General features: G+C 41.4%; 1 long non-coding RNA gene across 1 annotated transcript in view; it reads right to left on the bottom strand.

Annotated features, from left to right (window-relative positions):
• LOC136754074 (uncharacterized) overlaps window positions 1-18,239 on the bottom strand; it is a 50,395-nt gene that overhangs the window by 23,215 nt on the left and 8,941 nt on the right. The window contains exon 2 of the long non-coding RNA XR_010817523.1: window positions 16,074-16,175. This is a non-coding gene — a long non-coding RNA (uncharacterized LOC136754074). The remainder of the gene's footprint in view (window positions 1-16,073; window positions 16,176-18,239) is intronic.

Here is an 18,239-nt window from a genome sequence, read left to right as displayed (position 1 = left end):
CACCATTTAATTTGAGGGTGAGTTGGATGGAGGAATTTTAAATGTTATTTTCATTGTTTCTATGTTCCTGGCGTTAAAAAAAAAAAAGCAGGGAGTTTTCTCTAAATTGGTCCTGAGCTCGAGAATTGTGCGAGTGCTTTCCTGTGCCGCGTCAACACTGTCAACTTTCTACACCGCTGTGTGTTAATAAAATAAAAAGTCAGAGCATCTCGCTTTACAGTAAACATGATTGAAGGCAGTATTTTTAGCAAGGCAGATGTCACTCTGGGGTGTCTCATTGCTTCAACATTATCGGCCACCATTTCGCCCCAGAGATCAATCCTCTGGCTGTTTTCCACACTGTGGTGACAGCCTGATAACACTGCACTTCACTGGCAGCTGGTAATACTTCTAAACATACAGCTAAACCAGTTGTAAGAAACCTGGTTGGTAATGTCTCAGAGGCCCTTTCTCCTGCCTTGGTTGGGGATTTGTGGTGCGCAGACAGAGGGCCCCTTAGGGATGACAGCATATTAAAAATAAACTGCGGAAAACTCCATTCACAGCAAAGGTTCTCATCACACACAAGGACAGATGTTCACAGCACTCAGTCACAGGTCTGCAGGGCCCAGAGGAAGTCCTGTGTGACAGATGCATTTGCAAGGTTTGACAAAAGAGTAGAAAAGTGCCTTTCAATGAATGTGTCTTTCTGTATTTTGGAAGGAATGAAAATTTCAGCAGTTACAAAAGCAGCTTTTCTCAGTGTCACCTGCATCAATGCTAATATTCACCACTGACCAATATGCACTACTAAGCAGGATTAGCACCACTGAATCCAAGAATATTTCACATTTGAGATGTGACATCTTACACCATTCGTACTATTACATCAAATTCCAGTAAAATACAATGTACCTTTTTATTGTTTTAACTATGTACCATCAAAAGAGTCACAAATAGTCTTTTGAAATTGCAGTGGGTGGCACTTCACTTGGATGGTTTATTGAAATACTGCCTAGTTAATGGTAAAAAATACAGTCAAAGAGTAAAATTGGTAATACAAACAGCTACTACACAGGTATTGGAGGAAACAATTCAGCGGTGCGGTTGCTGTTGATTGGAGGTGTGCGGTGAGAATCACACCTATGACTACAGGCAGGTTGCTGGAGTTCAGTCGCAATTTAAAAAGTTATTTCCACTTTGTGTTCCCATGAAAGGACCTGTCTCCCACTGTATTCCTCTCCCTGCAGCACTGCAGAAGACCAGGGGGTGTGCCATACCCTACCAAAACCCTCGTCTCATGCTCTCCTTAGTATGTCTTGAAGTCTGAAGTCTTTTTTTCCTGAATAAAACTGAAAGTTCACTTTAATTTGGAATTTGTACCTTTGTGTTTTCTTTAAGATGCACATACTGTACTTCAATTTAGAAAATTGTCCAGTTATGTCTATTTATGTATATATGTATATATATATATATATATGTATATATATATGTATATATATTGTGAGGGAAAAAAGTATTTTGTACGTTTGCCCACTGACAAAGAAATGATCAGTGTATAACTTTAATGGTAGGTGTATTTTAACAGTGAGAGACAGAATAACAACAAAAAAATCCAGAAAAACTCATTTCAAAAAAGTTATAAATTGATTTGCATGTTAATGAGGGAAATAAGTATTTGATCCCCTATCAATCAGCAAGATTTCTGGCTCCCAGGTGTCTTTTATACAGGTAACGAGCTGAGATTAGGAGCACTCTCTTAAAGGGAGTGCTCCTAATCTCAGCTCGTTACCTGTATAAAAGACACCTGTCCACAGAAGCAATCAATCAATCAGATTCCAAACTCTCCACCATGGCCAAGACCAAAGAGCTGTCCAAGGATGTCAGGGACAAGATTGTAGACCTACACAAGGCTGGAATGGGCTACAAGACCATCGCCAAGCAGCTTGGTGAGAAGGTGACAACAGTTGGTGCGATTATTCGCAAATGGAAGAAACACAAAATAACTGTCAGTCTCCCTCGGTCTGGGGCTCCATGCAAGATCTCACCTTGTGGAGTTTCAATGATCATGAGAACGGTGAGGAATCAGCCCAGAACTACACGGGAGGATCTTGTTAATGATCTCAAGGCAGCTGGGACCATAGTCACCAAGAAAACAATTGGTTACACACTACGCTGTGAAGGACTGAAATCCTGCAGCACCCGCAAGGTCCCCCTGCTCAAGAAAGCACATGTACAGGCCCGTCTGAAGTTTACCAATGAACATCTGAATGATTCAGAGGAGAACTGGGTGAAAGTGTTGTGGTCAGATGAGACCAAAATCGAGCTCTTTGGCATCAACTCAACTCGCCGTGTTTGGAGGAGGAGGAATGACCCCAAGAACACCATCCCCGCCGTCAAACACAGAGGTGGAAACATTATGCTTTGGGGGTGTTTTTCTGCTAAGGGGACAGGACAACTGCACCGCATCAAAGGGACGATGGACGGGGCCATGTACCGTCAAATATTGGGTGAGAACCTCCTTCCCTCAGCCAGGGCATTGAAAATGGGTCGTGGGTGGGTATTCCAGCATGACAATGACCCAAAACACACAGCCAAGGCAACAAAGGAGTGGCTCAAGAAGAAGCTCATTAAGGTCCTGGAGTGGCCTAGCCAGTCTCCAGACCTTAATCCCATAGAAAATCTGTGGAGGGAGCTGAAGGTTCGAGTTGCCAAACGTCAGCCTCGAAACCTTAATGACTTGGAGAGGATCTGCAAAGAGGAGTGGGACAAAATCCCTCCTGAGATGTGTGCAAACCTGGTGGCCAACTACAAGAAACGTCTGACCTCTGTGATTGCCAACAAGGGTTTTGCCACCAAGTACTAAGTCGAAGGGGTCAAATACTTATTTCACTCATTAACATGCAAATCAATTTATAACTTTTTTGAAATGCGTTTTTCTGGATTTGTCTGTTGTTATTCTGTCTCTCACTGTTAAAATACACCTACCATTAAAATTATAGACTGATCATTTATTTGTCAGTGGGCAAACATACAAAATCAGCAGGGGATCAAATACTTTTCCCCCACTGTATATATATTATATATATATATATATATATATATATATATATATATATATATATAGAGAGAGAGAGAGAGAGAGAGAGATACAAGTAAATAAAATACATTCCTTCTCAAAAGAAGCTGAAACCCATTATTAAATTAAAAAAAGAAGAAACAAGTCATGCTAATTAATAACCCCTTTAAAACACTGCTAATTAAGCCATAACATCCCACTGTTTTCAGTCTCTCTAATCTGCCAAAAGCAGCTGCTGGGGTTTTAAGGCATTTTTAAAAAAATAACTTTTCTTCTTTCCCCTTAGTGTTCTGTGTGAGGGCAGTTGAGGAGCTGTTTTCAGTTGATCTAGAGAATGTAAACAAGACAGAGCTGACAGCTCCCTGCCTTACCAGAACTGTTATGTTCGGTGACAAGGTGGTCAAGAATTAATGCGCCATTTCAACATGCAGGAGAAAAAAAAATAAAAACAAGAACTCACTCAGTGTATGATTATGCATGATTGCCAGACTAGGCAGCTTAAAAACGCGGCCTCGCTACACATAAACGACTGCATTTCAGCTCACTTCTATCCCCCTGCACTTATCTGTAATGATCAGTGGTTGAGCACAGATTCCCGTAGTTTCACTGTGGAAATTTCTCATAAGGGAGCTTTAAGAGTGGAAGAGAGAATAGGATTGCTGCAAGAAAAAGCAATAGATAAAATGGGATGTTTCGGCTTAAAAAAAGATAAAAAGTGTTATCGCATCCAGACTTCAAAACCATAAGGAATAATATCCACCACTGCAAAAGGAAATGGAAAACTGTAAGACAAGAAGAAAAGTATTTCAGAGGGCTACGGGAGTGAAAACAAGAAAATATTTCAATTACATTATCAATTAATTAAAGACCAATTTACAGCTTTAGACAGTGAAGTAAAGGCCTGTCTATTCCACACTTGGAGCAGTTTTATTCAGACATTGTTTTCTATTGGCTTTGAACTTTATTTATTTATTTATTTATTTTAATCAGAGGATGGCGGCTGCTCCAGGCTGTGCGTAGTTAAGTTCAGCCGCTTGTCCTTCAGGAAGAACAGTAAATAACACATTATAAGTGTCTTTGGTAATACATTACACTGTGCCCCTAATTGCAGTGTATTAAAATCCAAATTACAACAGGCTGTTGTGTTATTCTACTCACCTCCTCACATGTACTTAACGATTAACCCTTTAGCTGACATACCCGCCACTGCAAAATGTACACATTTGCTATAAAACACTTGATAAATTAATCATGCAGTTATTGATAGTACATGTAATTAGATGTGTAGTTACATTGTATTAATGTATAACATACCTTGAAATTGCATACAAATATGGCACAATGTTACTTGCATAAAGGAACCAAACATTTTCCTTCTAAGTAACTGATGAATTCAAACAGAATGATGATGGACACGAATGTCACATCAGCAGCAACAGAGAAAGACGCTTGCAGAAGGTACTGATGGAGATAGCAGTATTAATAATGAGCCCTCTCTCCACTCTTGATACACATGATTAAATGATAGCAAGAATGGTAACGCAGCATGTCAGAACTCCGATAACCTCTGGGAAAGCCCAATGCATTTGTTATAACAGCACAGAGAAGTGGGGGAGCATAAAACGGATTGTGCACCCTTGCCATGGAGTCTGTGTTATTAAAGGGAGGGATTGGTAATATTCCTCTCAAGTTCCTTGTGTTCAGGCTTCCACAGAGATCCCCCTGTCATGCAGCCTCCAGCTCTGATTAATCTCCCCTGTCAGGGCAGTTCCTGCACACCAGTCCGGATGGGCTTGCTGCCCAGGCACACATCTGGAGGCCCCCTTCGCTCCTGACTCTGGCAGCTCTAATATACTGCAATAGTAGGATCATCGGTAGTCTCTGGCCCACAATTGTTGTAATGATGCCTCTGCGGTGAGGCAATCACAGCAATCATGGGAAACCAATCGGTCTTAATCGTGTGTTCGGAAGGAACAGAGGATTCGGCAAGTGAGAACAGAGCTTCACCTCAGCAAAGAAAGCGGTCACTGCTTTTATATTTTCCTGTATGTCTTATGTATAAATATATAATCATACAGTTGTTACTCAAAACCAACCGCAAAATAGAACAGACACCAACACATACGTATCTTGTTGCTCAACCTTGTGCATCAGCAGGGTGGTGCAGAATATTTATAACATAGGCATCGATGTACTGGGGAGCATTGGAATCATTCCACTACTTGAAGGGAATCTCTAGTTTAGCATATATTCACTATTCCTTGTTTTTTTTTTTTTTTTTTTGGGTCTCTTTTTAATTTGTTATTGTTTATGCAAAAATACCAAAGAATGATAAGTACACTGAGAGTTCCAAGAGTGAGCAAATCAAATATTTGGGAACTAAGAAGCCTGTGGGGGAAGGAAGAGATAGAGATAGAGAGAGAGAGAGAGAGAGAGAGAGAGAGAGAGACATAACTATTTCATAGTAAGAGCAGCGGACATGTGGAAAGAGTTACAGAGGAGGAGAGTGTGACAGGAAGAAGACAGAGCCATGTGTGTCTGTGGAAAGTGAAGGGAGGGTCGGAGGGGCGGGGGCTGAGGTAGAGATGGTGAGGACATTGCTTCCGTACATCTGAGTAAAGACCTGTGTCTTCCAATAGAGCTGTCATCAAAGCAACTCAGAATTAAGTGCATTTGCAAAACAAATTCATTATGCAGAATGCATTCACAGCATTTTCCTTGAGGCCCAAGTCATAGTTGTCTGGCCCACATTAAACAAAAACTCAGATTGCCTTTTGCATGTTTAAATACTATAATGATTCTACATGATCCTCTCCTACCTAAACACTAATTGTAGTCACACTCATATCATCAGTCCTTTAAGTAGGAGAAGGAGCCCTGACCAGTGCCGTACTCCTCAACACCCCTGACAGTGCATTATTACACAACCCCCAAGGGGAGGAAAAGTGGCAGGCAGTCAGTGAGTCAGTCCGGTTCACAAGTCCAGAGGTTAGTGTGAACACGGGTCACCTTATTATACTGCCCAGGCTCTGGCGTGAGACTGGCACTGGCAGAAATGGAAATAAAAACATGAGAGTAATAATATTCACAATAACAGATAGGGAAGCCAAGCTTTGATCAGGCTGACATATTGTCTGGGCCAGTGAGAGCTGGGCAAGGAGGATAGAGAGAGAGCGACTCCATGCTTTCCTCTCATTCATGGCACAACAATGGCTACACATCACTCCTATCAACACCTCGCTGCGCATGGGGAGTGTGAAGGGAAAGGTGACATGGCAACTCTCAATGAGCCATTGTCTGGCCTTGCCCCCCCCCCTACACCAACACTGGCTTTGCTGATTCTCTATTGAGAAGCAATAAATACCTCTGCCAGGCTGAGTAATGCCCCCCTTGTTTTAGAATCATATTTAATACTTAAAAAAAATATTATTAAAAGAAAACATGCAGACACATACAAGGACAGACACAGAGGAATGTACACAGCTAAAATAAATAAATAAACTTTCCTAATTATTTCCATTAACTTTTTTTTATGTCTGTTTTTGTTTGGTTTCTTTTGTTGTTACTCGATAAAAATGAAAATGTGAAATGAAAGCGTCGGGGGGGGAGAAACCAAAAATTGGAATAAACATCATAAGAATTTAAATGTGTGTCCCTCGTTGTCAGAGGAAGCGCGTCCAATATCTTAACCACACTGTAAACATTTGCAATTAGCATTCTGCGGCAGGCTGCACGGATTGCCAATATCTGTACTCAAGTCAAGTTCCATATATATTATACAGCACATCTTAGCAGGATTTAAATGGGAAAAGGAGAAAAAAACGAAGAATCAAATATATTCTGCAAGACAACATTGCACAGCCAATTACCAGCTGTTAATGGACTGGCAACTGGCCAAAACCTCTTCGTGGGCTCCTCACTCCGGGTTAACATGGGAGAGCTTGCTTTTGTTGCTTTATACATCAATTTTAAATTCACAATATGGAATTGGTTAAAAAGAGAAATCGAGAGACAGAGGACAGGGGGGCAGGATAAAGATTTTCCCCGGTTTCATGTAAATGTTCCGCTAAATCAACATGTTTAAAGGCACTTTAACCGAGTGTCTGACACATGGCACTATAAACAGCTTAAAATAAATAGCTCAGAACGATAAAAGGGTAAAATAAAGCACTCCCAGCTTTATCAATCCCTTATGAGAGGAGAGTGGAGAGGGGAGGGTGGTTAGAGAAGGTAAGGGATCCCGTTCGGAATATAGATGTATAAATATCCATTAAACCCACAGCCAGGCTCTCCTCTGGGCCAAACATTCTTGCACTTAAAGTTTTTTAGTTTTTTTTTCAGTTCCTTCGAACTTAGCAGTCTGCTTTCCAATTCAGAAAATAAAAAAAAAACATCACAGAGGTGTTTGCAGTTTCTTCACAAGCAAAGAAAATCCTTCTTTTCTCTCACAGGAAACTCCCAACTGCAGCTCAAGAATCACAGGTGCCTTTTGTAAAGCATACCCCCACCCCGTCTGCAGAGAAGCATCCCCAAAGTCAACGTCAATGGGAGAGGAGTTTACCGAGAGAATCAGAGAGGATTTGTGAAGACAGTGCTTACTATACTAAGTATTCTTTATACACAGACAAATAGGTAAGAGCTAGATATACAGATATAGACACAAATGTATCTGTTAATATTCCTTAAGTATCTTTTACTCTAAAACTTTCATTAGCATAGAATACTCTGAAGGCACATTTATAGCCGGGTAAATCTGTGTTGGAGAGTTTTATGGGAAAGTATTATCAATCCAGTTTAACAACATATTTACAGGGGTTTCATGATGCTTTGATTCACTGCACTCCATTCTACCAAGCTTTTGTTTGACTGAATGAACCTTGTTGTGCTTGTACTGGACTTTACCACACTCTACTATTTACTGTAGTAAAGTTGTAATAATGATAGGACCAGCAATAATTTGGTACGGGTAGGAATTTAATTATTTTCCCTTGCTCTTAAGGGTCGTAAAGAGGACTGTTTGTTGGAGAGAAGCAGTGTAATTATGTTGTTAGTGTGTGACTGGACTCTGAGACACAGTGGGCTCTAGACAATATATAGATTTCATTAATGCTGTGTCTTCTAGTTGGCATCAGTTCAGAAATTGGGATTTTTGTTTGTTTGTTTCTTCAACTTTACTCAGTTTCCAAGAGCTCCTCAGAAAGAAGAGAGTGAGACAAATACACGGTCTGGGGTGGGCAGCCAATGTGTTTCTAGAGACATGCTTTTTTTGTCAACAGGATTCCTTGTGTTGATGTGTTGGTTATTTGGTGCTGTGATGAGGTGCACCTGCTTGGAATCCATATGGGCTACAGTGGTGCCACAATGACACAATTATTGTAGATTGATGCCTGTCACTCAAGGAGGTTGCTGGGAATCTTGCTGTGGGGGGGCGGGTGGTTAAATCAGACTGACACATGACATGACAGATAGTTAATAATGGGAAATGGCTTATTTCTCTCTCAGGAGTCTAGTTAGCAGTTATTGTAAAACTCTCAATGTTTATACATAAACAGCCTGCAGGCCCTGACCACTATAGATGTTCCACAGTTAGGGGTGGATGAGGGGCCAATGCAGTGTGTATAGCCAGAGGCAAGCTCTGCAGTCTGAGAAACTCAAAGCAACGTTTCCCTGCTCCACAGTCGTCCACCATGAGGATGCATGTCTGCCATACGCTTCAGAGCAGAGATTACAGGGTTTAATGGAGCAGACATTGATCCCATTCAAACCAGGGCTTGTGAAGTTACCTTGAGTGCAGTTTCACTGTAATGCCCTCAGGCAGTTTGACTCACTTCCTGGGTCTCTAGTGAGTGGCCCCAGGCAACACTGACCCCCTGCACCGCACAGCACCCTGCCCAACTTGCATAATCCATGCTCTATTTTTAACATCCTCTTGTTAATGAAAAGTGCATTGCCTTTACAAGGCCTTGGCATTCATTACAATGAGCAGCCTGGACACAATCCTAAGCATAAGAAAGAGCAGACAAACACTTATGCATGTGGTATAAGTTTATACCATAGGCATGGAAATTGTGGAAAAAATTGTGTAATTCCACTTTGTATTTGGTGAAGAGAATTGAACTATGGCAGGGCTTTAAAAAATACAAAAGCAGAAAGAAGACTATTAAAATGCAGGGGTAAGTAACATTACAGAGTGGAAAGATGTTCAGTAATCTGTTTCCCTATAAGAGAGATTTTACAGGGTACAAAAAAAAACTTCTTTGAACTTTTCCTTTGAAAGGATTTGAACTGGCAGCAACACTACAAACCCCTTTGACTTCTGTGACACTGCGCGGGGCAGCTCTGACACTCTGCGTGGCATAATACATGAAGGCTACTACATACACACCCCCTAGTGGTGCAATCCCACTGCCAAGGCCAGGATATGGAATCCCCACAGACACCTGACAGCCCAGCCAAGTCACACACCTGTGGGCGCTAATGATAGGTTCCTTATAAAAGACCAACACCCACAATGCCTAGGGCAGTGTACCTGAGGGGAAATGCGCAGAGGGAGTTAGGAGAACAAAGAAATTGCTGTATCTTGCGATTACCTGGTTGTGACCTACTTCCTACTGAGAACACACTTTTGAATACTGACCCTAGACTGGACCCTGACAACAAAATCACAACTGACCACTACTTCCACCCAACTATCAGACCGCCTGCCGAATGTGTTTGACTGCACTGTTCTACTTGGTATGGCGATTGGTGGCCCAAGGCCCAAGAGCTCAACTCTAACTGAAGTTGAGTTGAGTTGAAGAAAAGCAGTTTAGTGGATTTACATTACAAAAGCAATATCTTTTTGATTGTGCTACAGACTCTAGGTGTTTATTTTTCCTACAGGCTTTGTCAAGACTTCACTCCTGCATCCTACCCTCCGCCTGTTGCGGAGATTGTTGGATCTGTCTGCTACTTTTAACCTCAATCCCCGGGCTCACAAATCCCACGCCCTGCACAGTGTTACACTTCATAAATCAATAAGAAAAATACAGAGAAAAATAAATACAGAAAAACAACAAAGAGGAAAAATACATTAGTTGAATCGAACAGGGCTGAAGGACTGCTTTTTGCGGTTGTGACATCATCCCTTAACTGCAAACACTCTGTCACACCATCTAAACCTTTCCTTTTTAAAATATTGAAAACATACAACTTAAAATTGAAGAAATTCACACTTTTTTTTTTCTTCAAGTACTTTGATTCTCCTCCAAGTGCACTGCGTGCTGTAGCAATGACAGGCCTTTAATTTGGACAAGAACAGCATGCCAGTGAGAGAAGCACGGGGCCAGCTCCAGTCTCTGGAAAAGTAACTGCAAGCCTTGATTCAAACTCTGCTATCTCCAGACTGGATCTGAACTTATGACTGTCTGGCAGATAGCCCAGCAAACTGTCCTACAACAGCCGACTCCCTCTCGCTCAATCACAGGGGTAGACATTTTTCAAAACTTAATAAAAGCCTTATCTGCAGCGAAACAATTAACATCAGATTTTAATTTCTGTCACAATTTCAATGGAAGACACTTGAAAAAACACAAGATCTCCAACAAACACAGAGAGACCGTGGCTACAGAGAGCAGCGATAGAGAGAGCGGTCGGCCAGATCAAAAGACCTGACCGTGCATTAGCTTGGCAGGGAGGGCTTTCTGAGAAAATGCTGTTTCCTGATGTGGCCGTTCTCTGACAACCGGAGCTGTCAGACGCTGTCAGAGCACCAGCCGCTGCCCACCCGTGCTAACAGGCCCCTCTTGAGCCATTGGGCTTCCACCTCTGTTTTGACAAGTGCTTTAGACATAATAGCTAGAATGTCACTGAACCCCCGACTGCCAAAAAGCAAACTAACCATAACAATAATTAGTCTAACAAATGAGAAAAAGGAGCAGAGTTTGAAAGCAGCAGCCCTCCGTGTGGAGACTTGGATGCTGTCCTGACTGGCTGGTTGGCAGGGGGAGTAACAGGAGACCCTCAGAAAAACCAGACTCCAGCTCCCACCACGTAGCTCCGGGGAGGCCGTCGCTACCCAAGGCTCCCAGGACACTGGAGTCGGTTTTTGGTTTCATTAGAATCGCAAAATTAATTCATAATCACTGTCACCCAGAGCCTCTCCTACAAGAAATGTAATTGCTTCATTGCTGTGCCTGCAGACAACTTTATGGCACAAATAAAGTTCTGCCCTGGATGAACATTTTATGGTTGTTTTTCTTTGCGGGGAAGATGTATATTGCCTTGAGATAAATAGGCAATTTCACCATCTTAATGGAGGTTCTCAATTATTCGCATGCAGTGTCCTCTCCGTTTCTGTTCATAAATATACTCTCACAGAGGGACGTGCACATTGGCTTTCCTTATCGGTCGAGCAGGGCTGCTCGGAGATTTGCTTTGCTGCTTCAGAGAAGGCAGTCATTCCCAAGCATGTGAGATACCATCACATAAAACTGAACTCGCTCATTTGGGCATTAAAACATTTTCAGTTTTTTTGCAGTATTGTTTATCGTGACAATTTTTTTTGGTTAGTGCCCAGTTTTAAGACGTATGCAGAGGCGATGCCTGGATGCCTCGGAGAAAAACGTATTTTGTTTGTTTGAAATGTTTTTAAAATTACACCAATCAGCCATAACATTATGACCACCTGCCTAATATTGTGTAGGTCCCCCTTTTGCCGCCAAAACAGCCCTGACCCATCGAGGCATGGACTCCACTAGAGTAAGGTGAGCTGTGGTATCTGGCACCAAGACGTTAGCAGCAGATCCTTTAAGTCCTGTAAGTTGCGAGGTGGGGCCTCCATGGATCAGACTTGTTTGTCCAGCACATCCCACAGATGCTCGATTGGATTGAGATGTGTGGAATTTGGAGGCCAACACCTTGAACTCGTGATTCATCAGACCAGGCCACCTTCTTCCATTGCTCCGTGGTCAAGTTCTGATGCTCACGTGCCCATTGTAGGCGCTTTCATCAGTGGACAGGAGTCAGCATGGGCATCCTGACTGGTCTGCAGCTACGCAGCCCCATACACAACAAACTGCGATGCACTGTGTGTTCTGACACCTTTCTATCAGAACCAGCATTAACTTTTTCAGCAATTTGAGCTACAGTAGCTCGTCTGTTGGATCGGACCACACGGGCCAACCTTCGCTCCCCTCGTGCATCAATGAGCCTTGGCCGCCCATGACCCTGTCGCCGGTTCAGCGCTTTTCCTTCCTTGGACCACTTTTGATAGGTACTGACCACTGCAGACCGGGAACACCCCACAAGAGCTGCAGTTTTGGAGATGCCCTGACCCAGTTGTCTAGCCATCACAATTTGGCCCTTGTCAAAGTCACTCAGATCTTTACGCTTGCCTATTTTTCCTGCTTCTAACACATCAACTTTGAGGGCAAAATGTTCACTTGCTGCCTAATATATCCCACCCACTGACAGGTGCCATGATAACAAGATTATCAGTGTTATTCACTTCTCCTGTCAGTGTTCATAATGTTATGGCTGATCGGTGTATACACGGTAGACAAAGTAAATTGATATTTTTCAATAACTGCCAGCTTTATCCCATAGAACACCTCAGGTATTTACTGCAATGGTGAATCAGAGAGAGGTTTCAGAGATTTTCCTCTACTTTGTACATAAGAAAACTGCCCTGCTGAGGGGTATTGTAGCAGGCATTTAGGCCAAGAGAGGGCCTAAACCCAATTCAAGGCAGAACAGCTGTCTCTTGTCCCAATACTTTTGGTAATACAGATTTTCTTATGTCCTAGACATTGGGAAAAAGGAGGAAAAACACTTTTTGTATTGCTTTTCACATGTGAAAGATGAGAGCAATATAATTACTTTTCATTTAGGACGATGCTGGGACACTGATATTATGGCCTCAATATCCACATTTTCGGATAATACTTATTAGTTCAAGAAAGTGTGGTTCACCGAGGCAGTTTCTCCCTCCAACAACGGCTTTACAGGAACAAAGAAAAAGAAAGTCGAGACATTCGTGCTTTGTGCCAAGTCTCTTTGGTGATACTGGAGAAAAACTGCTTTTGTCTGTGGTTGAGAAGGATATTATTATTATTATTATTATTATTATTATTATTATTATTATTATTATGCTACTATTATTATTATATCATCAATGAAATATCCCCAAGCACTGACTAGTATTTTTCCTATAACAATTTCCCCTGATTGTATCATTGAGGCAATTGCAAAGAGATCATTTCATTATCAGCACTGAGGTCTGTGCCAACTAAGCACATCGCTCCTATTGAGGCTCTGGCCAAATACTCGCAGTCCTCTATTGATGTCTATGCCAACTGCATCCCCCACTGCAGAACACCACCTTGCTCCAGTCATCCTCAGTGCCAGCAGATTACAGCTCAGAGAACCAGAGGCAGAGGTTAATTGTCAGTACCCTCAGGTAGTTGCTCCCTGCTTGTGTTTCCAGTTAAGACTAATGCGCCTTGTCAGTTGAGGGAATCGCACATGTTGTGTTGTGAGAAACCTCATGTGCATGGTACATGGCAGACATCATATGGAACAAGGCTCTCTGAAACCCTGACCAGTGCAGTGCAAGGCTGCTTCAATTTGCATTTCAAGTCCAGTCCCAGACCTTGAAGAAAAAAAAAAAAAAAAAAAAAAAAAAAAATCAGCCTGCCTTTTCAAAGCACACTTGGATAGATGTCCAATATGCAAGGGGAGATCATGGGGCTTTTTTCCCCCTGCATTCTGAAACCAGAACATACTGTACTTTTTTCTTCCTGCTCTCTATTATTTTTTCCTGCATCTCTCTCTCCTTTGTCTTGCTCATCTGTTCATTGCTGTAGCCTGCCAGGCCACTGTAATCACCCAGTTCTGGGGGTTCTGTGTCACTGTTGATGTCAGCGGTATCAGTACATTCAGATTCCATCAAGGCTCTGCAAAAGTAGTATTATGTAAATTGCAAGGTCTGCTCCAACAGCAGGCGTTATTCCCTCTGAGGTCAGACCCAATGCTGCCTTAAAATCTGATAGAGCTGCATGCTGCTCGGCACTGTACACCATATGTCTACATAGTGTTTGATCTTCAGTGTCTAATGCTGTCAGTCTGTTACACTTTCCACATTGCACTAGCACACGTGCACAGAAGACCGTGGCATACATTGCCTATAATGAAGTATAGATTTACTGTTGCAAAAAGTTCAATGTCCTTGAGTAATGGAAAACAAAAGGGGGGAAAAAGATGAATTGACAAAGTAGTACTGTTGTGATTCTGCAGATCAAGGCATAGTTCGTCCTTATTTTGATTGGCTGTAACCTCTGCCTAGATCACATCAGAAGGAACTGTTTTTACATGGCAGCTAAACACAAACACACACAAAGGGAGAGATGCACACACACACACAACAAAGATATGTAAGTCTTGACATTCTCCAAATAAAGATTTTTTGCTAGCAGTGCTGGAAAGCAGACAGAGGAGGTGGGTTTGGCCACGGTGAATGGAATCACAGCACACTCACCAGATTGTAAATTAAATGTGGAAGAGGTTAGGAAAAGGAAGAGATGTACTTTGGCTTGGGAGAACCCTGTCAAAACCCTTAACTTAACAATTACTAACACTGCCTTTCATGTATCGGATTTATTGAGTTCTCCAATTGAACAGTAAAATATGCTGCTGCGCGCACTGTCAGAACAAAAACCACTAGGAATATGAAAAACTGAAATCCATTAAGGTGATGCTTACTGACTCGCATCTTTACTGTGCTCAAATTATATGTTTCTCAAACAGTTATCACAACCATTCACATTCTCAATGCAGGGTCCCTCAGATTATCTGTATTTTATTTATACGCATCCTGGATTTTCCATTCGCGCTCATGTGGAATATTCCATTCTGAAAGAATCCTCGGTCAGTGTGTAATTAAGCCAGTGTTCCGGTCATAAATAGATCAGGGCTGAAGTTTCATTGGGACGCATATTGAATGTTCCATACACTGTATATATAAACTTTTTTGGGGGAAAAAACACTTTTCATGGAGAGTAAATTAATGGCAATATTGTGATAATTAAACAAGACATTATTCAATTAAACTACAATTCCATATTTTCCAATTAACATTTAATACATATAAAGTATTGTATTAATGTTTTTGAAAATTTACATATATATATGTATATAACAAATACAGGTTCTGCTAAATGTAAGCTTGAATTCCTACTGATTTTAAACTGTGGTGCATAAATGAGCCTTCTCCTTGTTAAATATGGCCTCTCATAAGTCAGAGCTTCATTCTCTCTGGTGGAGAAGAATGAGACACAGAGAGCGACCAAAATGAAACTGGAGATGGTGTAAAGTTGACAACTCTTGTCCTGGACACCGAATGATGATGTTTTACGAGATGGTGGAAAGTTGCAGAAGAAAGAGTGCTTCCTGGGGTCAGCTGGGATCAAGCTGCAGCTTGTGATAGGGGGACGGTGTCAGGAGGAGAGGGCGCTTTGTCCATGTTGGGCGGTCCACCCAGGGGGGCACATGTTGTTCTTTCCAAGGAGGGAGGAAGGAGTGTAATTCAAAAGGATGGAAAGCAACCCTATCAGCATCTATCTAGGCCCCCGTGGACCCCGCCGGCCCCTGAAGCACAACCACTGTGAGAGCACCTCAGCACCACTCCCTGGGTCAAAAGACCAGCCTGCATTGGCCCAACACTACCGCTGTCAAACAGTGGAGAGCCCAGCCAGGTCCATTTTTGGCTTCCCAATTTTTGACATGTAGACGAGGTTGTGTTCACTCAACGCTGCCCTTGATTTAAGAGTTTTCCATGTTAACAGGAAACTGAGAGCATATATGACTTTGGCACAAGAACACAGTCTATATTTGTTGCACTGCCATTCCCTAACTAAGCAATGTTAGTGTCTTCTGCTAACAATTTAGATGGTTGCTTTTCTATAAATGAGAAGCATAAAATTCATATCATATTGATATTCAATGTCCCTACAGTTGTGTAGTCAATTACAATACTTACCCATCTCCTCCTTTACAGTGTTGCTTCCCTTGAACAGGTGATGCTGTCTGCTAACTAGCATCCTGTCACTGTGCACTTCATGTGTGAGAGGGCCTCTCTTGCCTGCATATAAAATGACAGCACACATTGCATGTAAAGCACTGCAGTGGATTCACATACAAAAAGCAACATCTGTCTGATTTGTGCTACAATATATTCTTTCATCCTTCCAAAGAAGATTTAGAAATGCTTCATTTGGAATCATAAATGAAAGCCTAATAGGTCAATAGCTACATAAACCTTCCTCAATAACCTTCAACGGCAGATGGTGAGGTGAGTCTTGATACTTACTTGTTAGGCTTTACTTTTCATTCACAAATGTTGATTTATTAGACATTTATGCAATGCTCAAAATGTTACTGTCTCCCTTCACATCAGCACCTTCCTGCTAACTCACAGCCCAAACACTGAACAAGGCATATTTGTCAGAAAACAAGGGAGACAGGGAAGAAGGAACAACTTATGGAAAAAAATATATATATATATATATATATATATATATATATATATATATATATATATATATATATATATATACCTATAGATATTTCTCCAGAACTGCAGGACCATAATCCTTGGGTATTTCTGCAAATATCCTGCAGCTCTCCTTATTTACACTTAAAATGAGAGATTTCTGAATTCCTGAGGGTTTGTACTCCAAAATCCTTCAGGATTTCGGCATGATTCCGGATGGATTTGTTTCAAGAATAATGTAACAATTTTTTTTTTTTTTACATGTGTGGAGTATTCAGGCCAGAATTTTCTATTGGAAGACTATCACGCACTACCACAGGGAAGTCCCCGTCACCGTCACAGGAGTGGAGGACTGGAAATAATCTGTGGAATGGTTTAATCAGAGCCAAATGAAAATGCTGACAATGGTCTTTATTCTTATTTATGTGAATCATCAAGGAAAGGCCAAGACTCCCCCCCATCATCTCAAATTTTCAAATCAAAGTCTGAAACTAAATCTTTGGAATTACAGAAATGAAGAAATGAAAAGTTGGCAGCAGCCTGCTTCTTGTACAACCCTTTGTGATTTCACTTTTCTTTTCTTTTTTAACTTTCTTTCTTAAATAGCTCTCATTTATTAAATGGGAGAAATAAACATACTATCCCACTCTTGGAACCGAAATTCACGTTTTCAAAAAATAATTGGAAAAAAATACTGTTTATTGGGTTGAGTATTTTACATTGCATGAATAAAAACAATTCAATTTTTAATACTTATGATTAAAAACATTAAAATACCAATGCTTAAAATCACTTAAAAATTTTAAAATCTTTGTGATTTTAACAAAACTAAAACAATTAACTTTTAAAATAAATGTGCTCAAATCAACAAAACAAACGTGATAAAAGCAAAAACTGCACACCAAAAAAAGAGTCAAATACATTGAAAATAACTGAAAATGTATTAAACAAATTAAAGAAATAATTAAAAAGTAAAAATAAAAAACAAACAAAAAAAGTCTAATGCATTTTAAATTAAACCCAAAACGGTCAATGTATTTGACAACAAAATATAACAAAACTATACCAAAAAAGCCCTAAACAATGTGATTTAAAATCAACTAAATCTTTAAAAACAATTAAGATTCGTTTTTTTTTTAATCTTTTTAAAACAGTCATCCGTAAAATCTTTAAAAGATCTTGGACTCGGGCTCCAGCAGGGGGAACTAACCGTCCCCGGAGGTGGGTCCCATCATGGGATCCTGAGCTCCCCCAGATCTTGTATGCGCCAGTTCTTATAGGCTTCCTCCTTGCCCCTCTGATGGACCTCCAGATTGACGTAGTCTTTTACAAACACCATGCCCCTCCGCGCGATGACGATCGGGTCCAGCTCCTGCTTATTGAACAAACAGATGTTCCGTCCCTCCCACAGTGCCTGCTTCACTGCGCAGACGACACGCCACCAGCACCTCAAGGTAGATGAAGAGATTCCCTTGGCTGGACCGTATAGGATCTGCTGGGCGGTCGCCCGCGCAGGAACGGCGAACCTGTGGAGGAACGGAGAAAACAGGAGCCAGACCCTGTGGGCGGAGGGGCACTCACTAAAGATGTGAGCCTCCGTCTCCTTCCCCAGGCAACCCTTATAGGGGCTAATTGGAAAAAAAGGAAAAACTC

This window comes from Amia ocellicauda, chromosome 7, assembly GCF_036373705.1.
Source record: "Amia ocellicauda isolate fAmiCal2 chromosome 7, fAmiCal2.hap1, whole genome shotgun sequence".
In the NCBI taxonomy this organism is placed as follows: Eukaryota; Metazoa; Chordata; class Actinopteri; order Amiiformes; family Amiidae; genus Amia; species Amia ocellicauda.
This window is presented reverse-complemented; position numbering and strand designations above follow the sequence as displayed.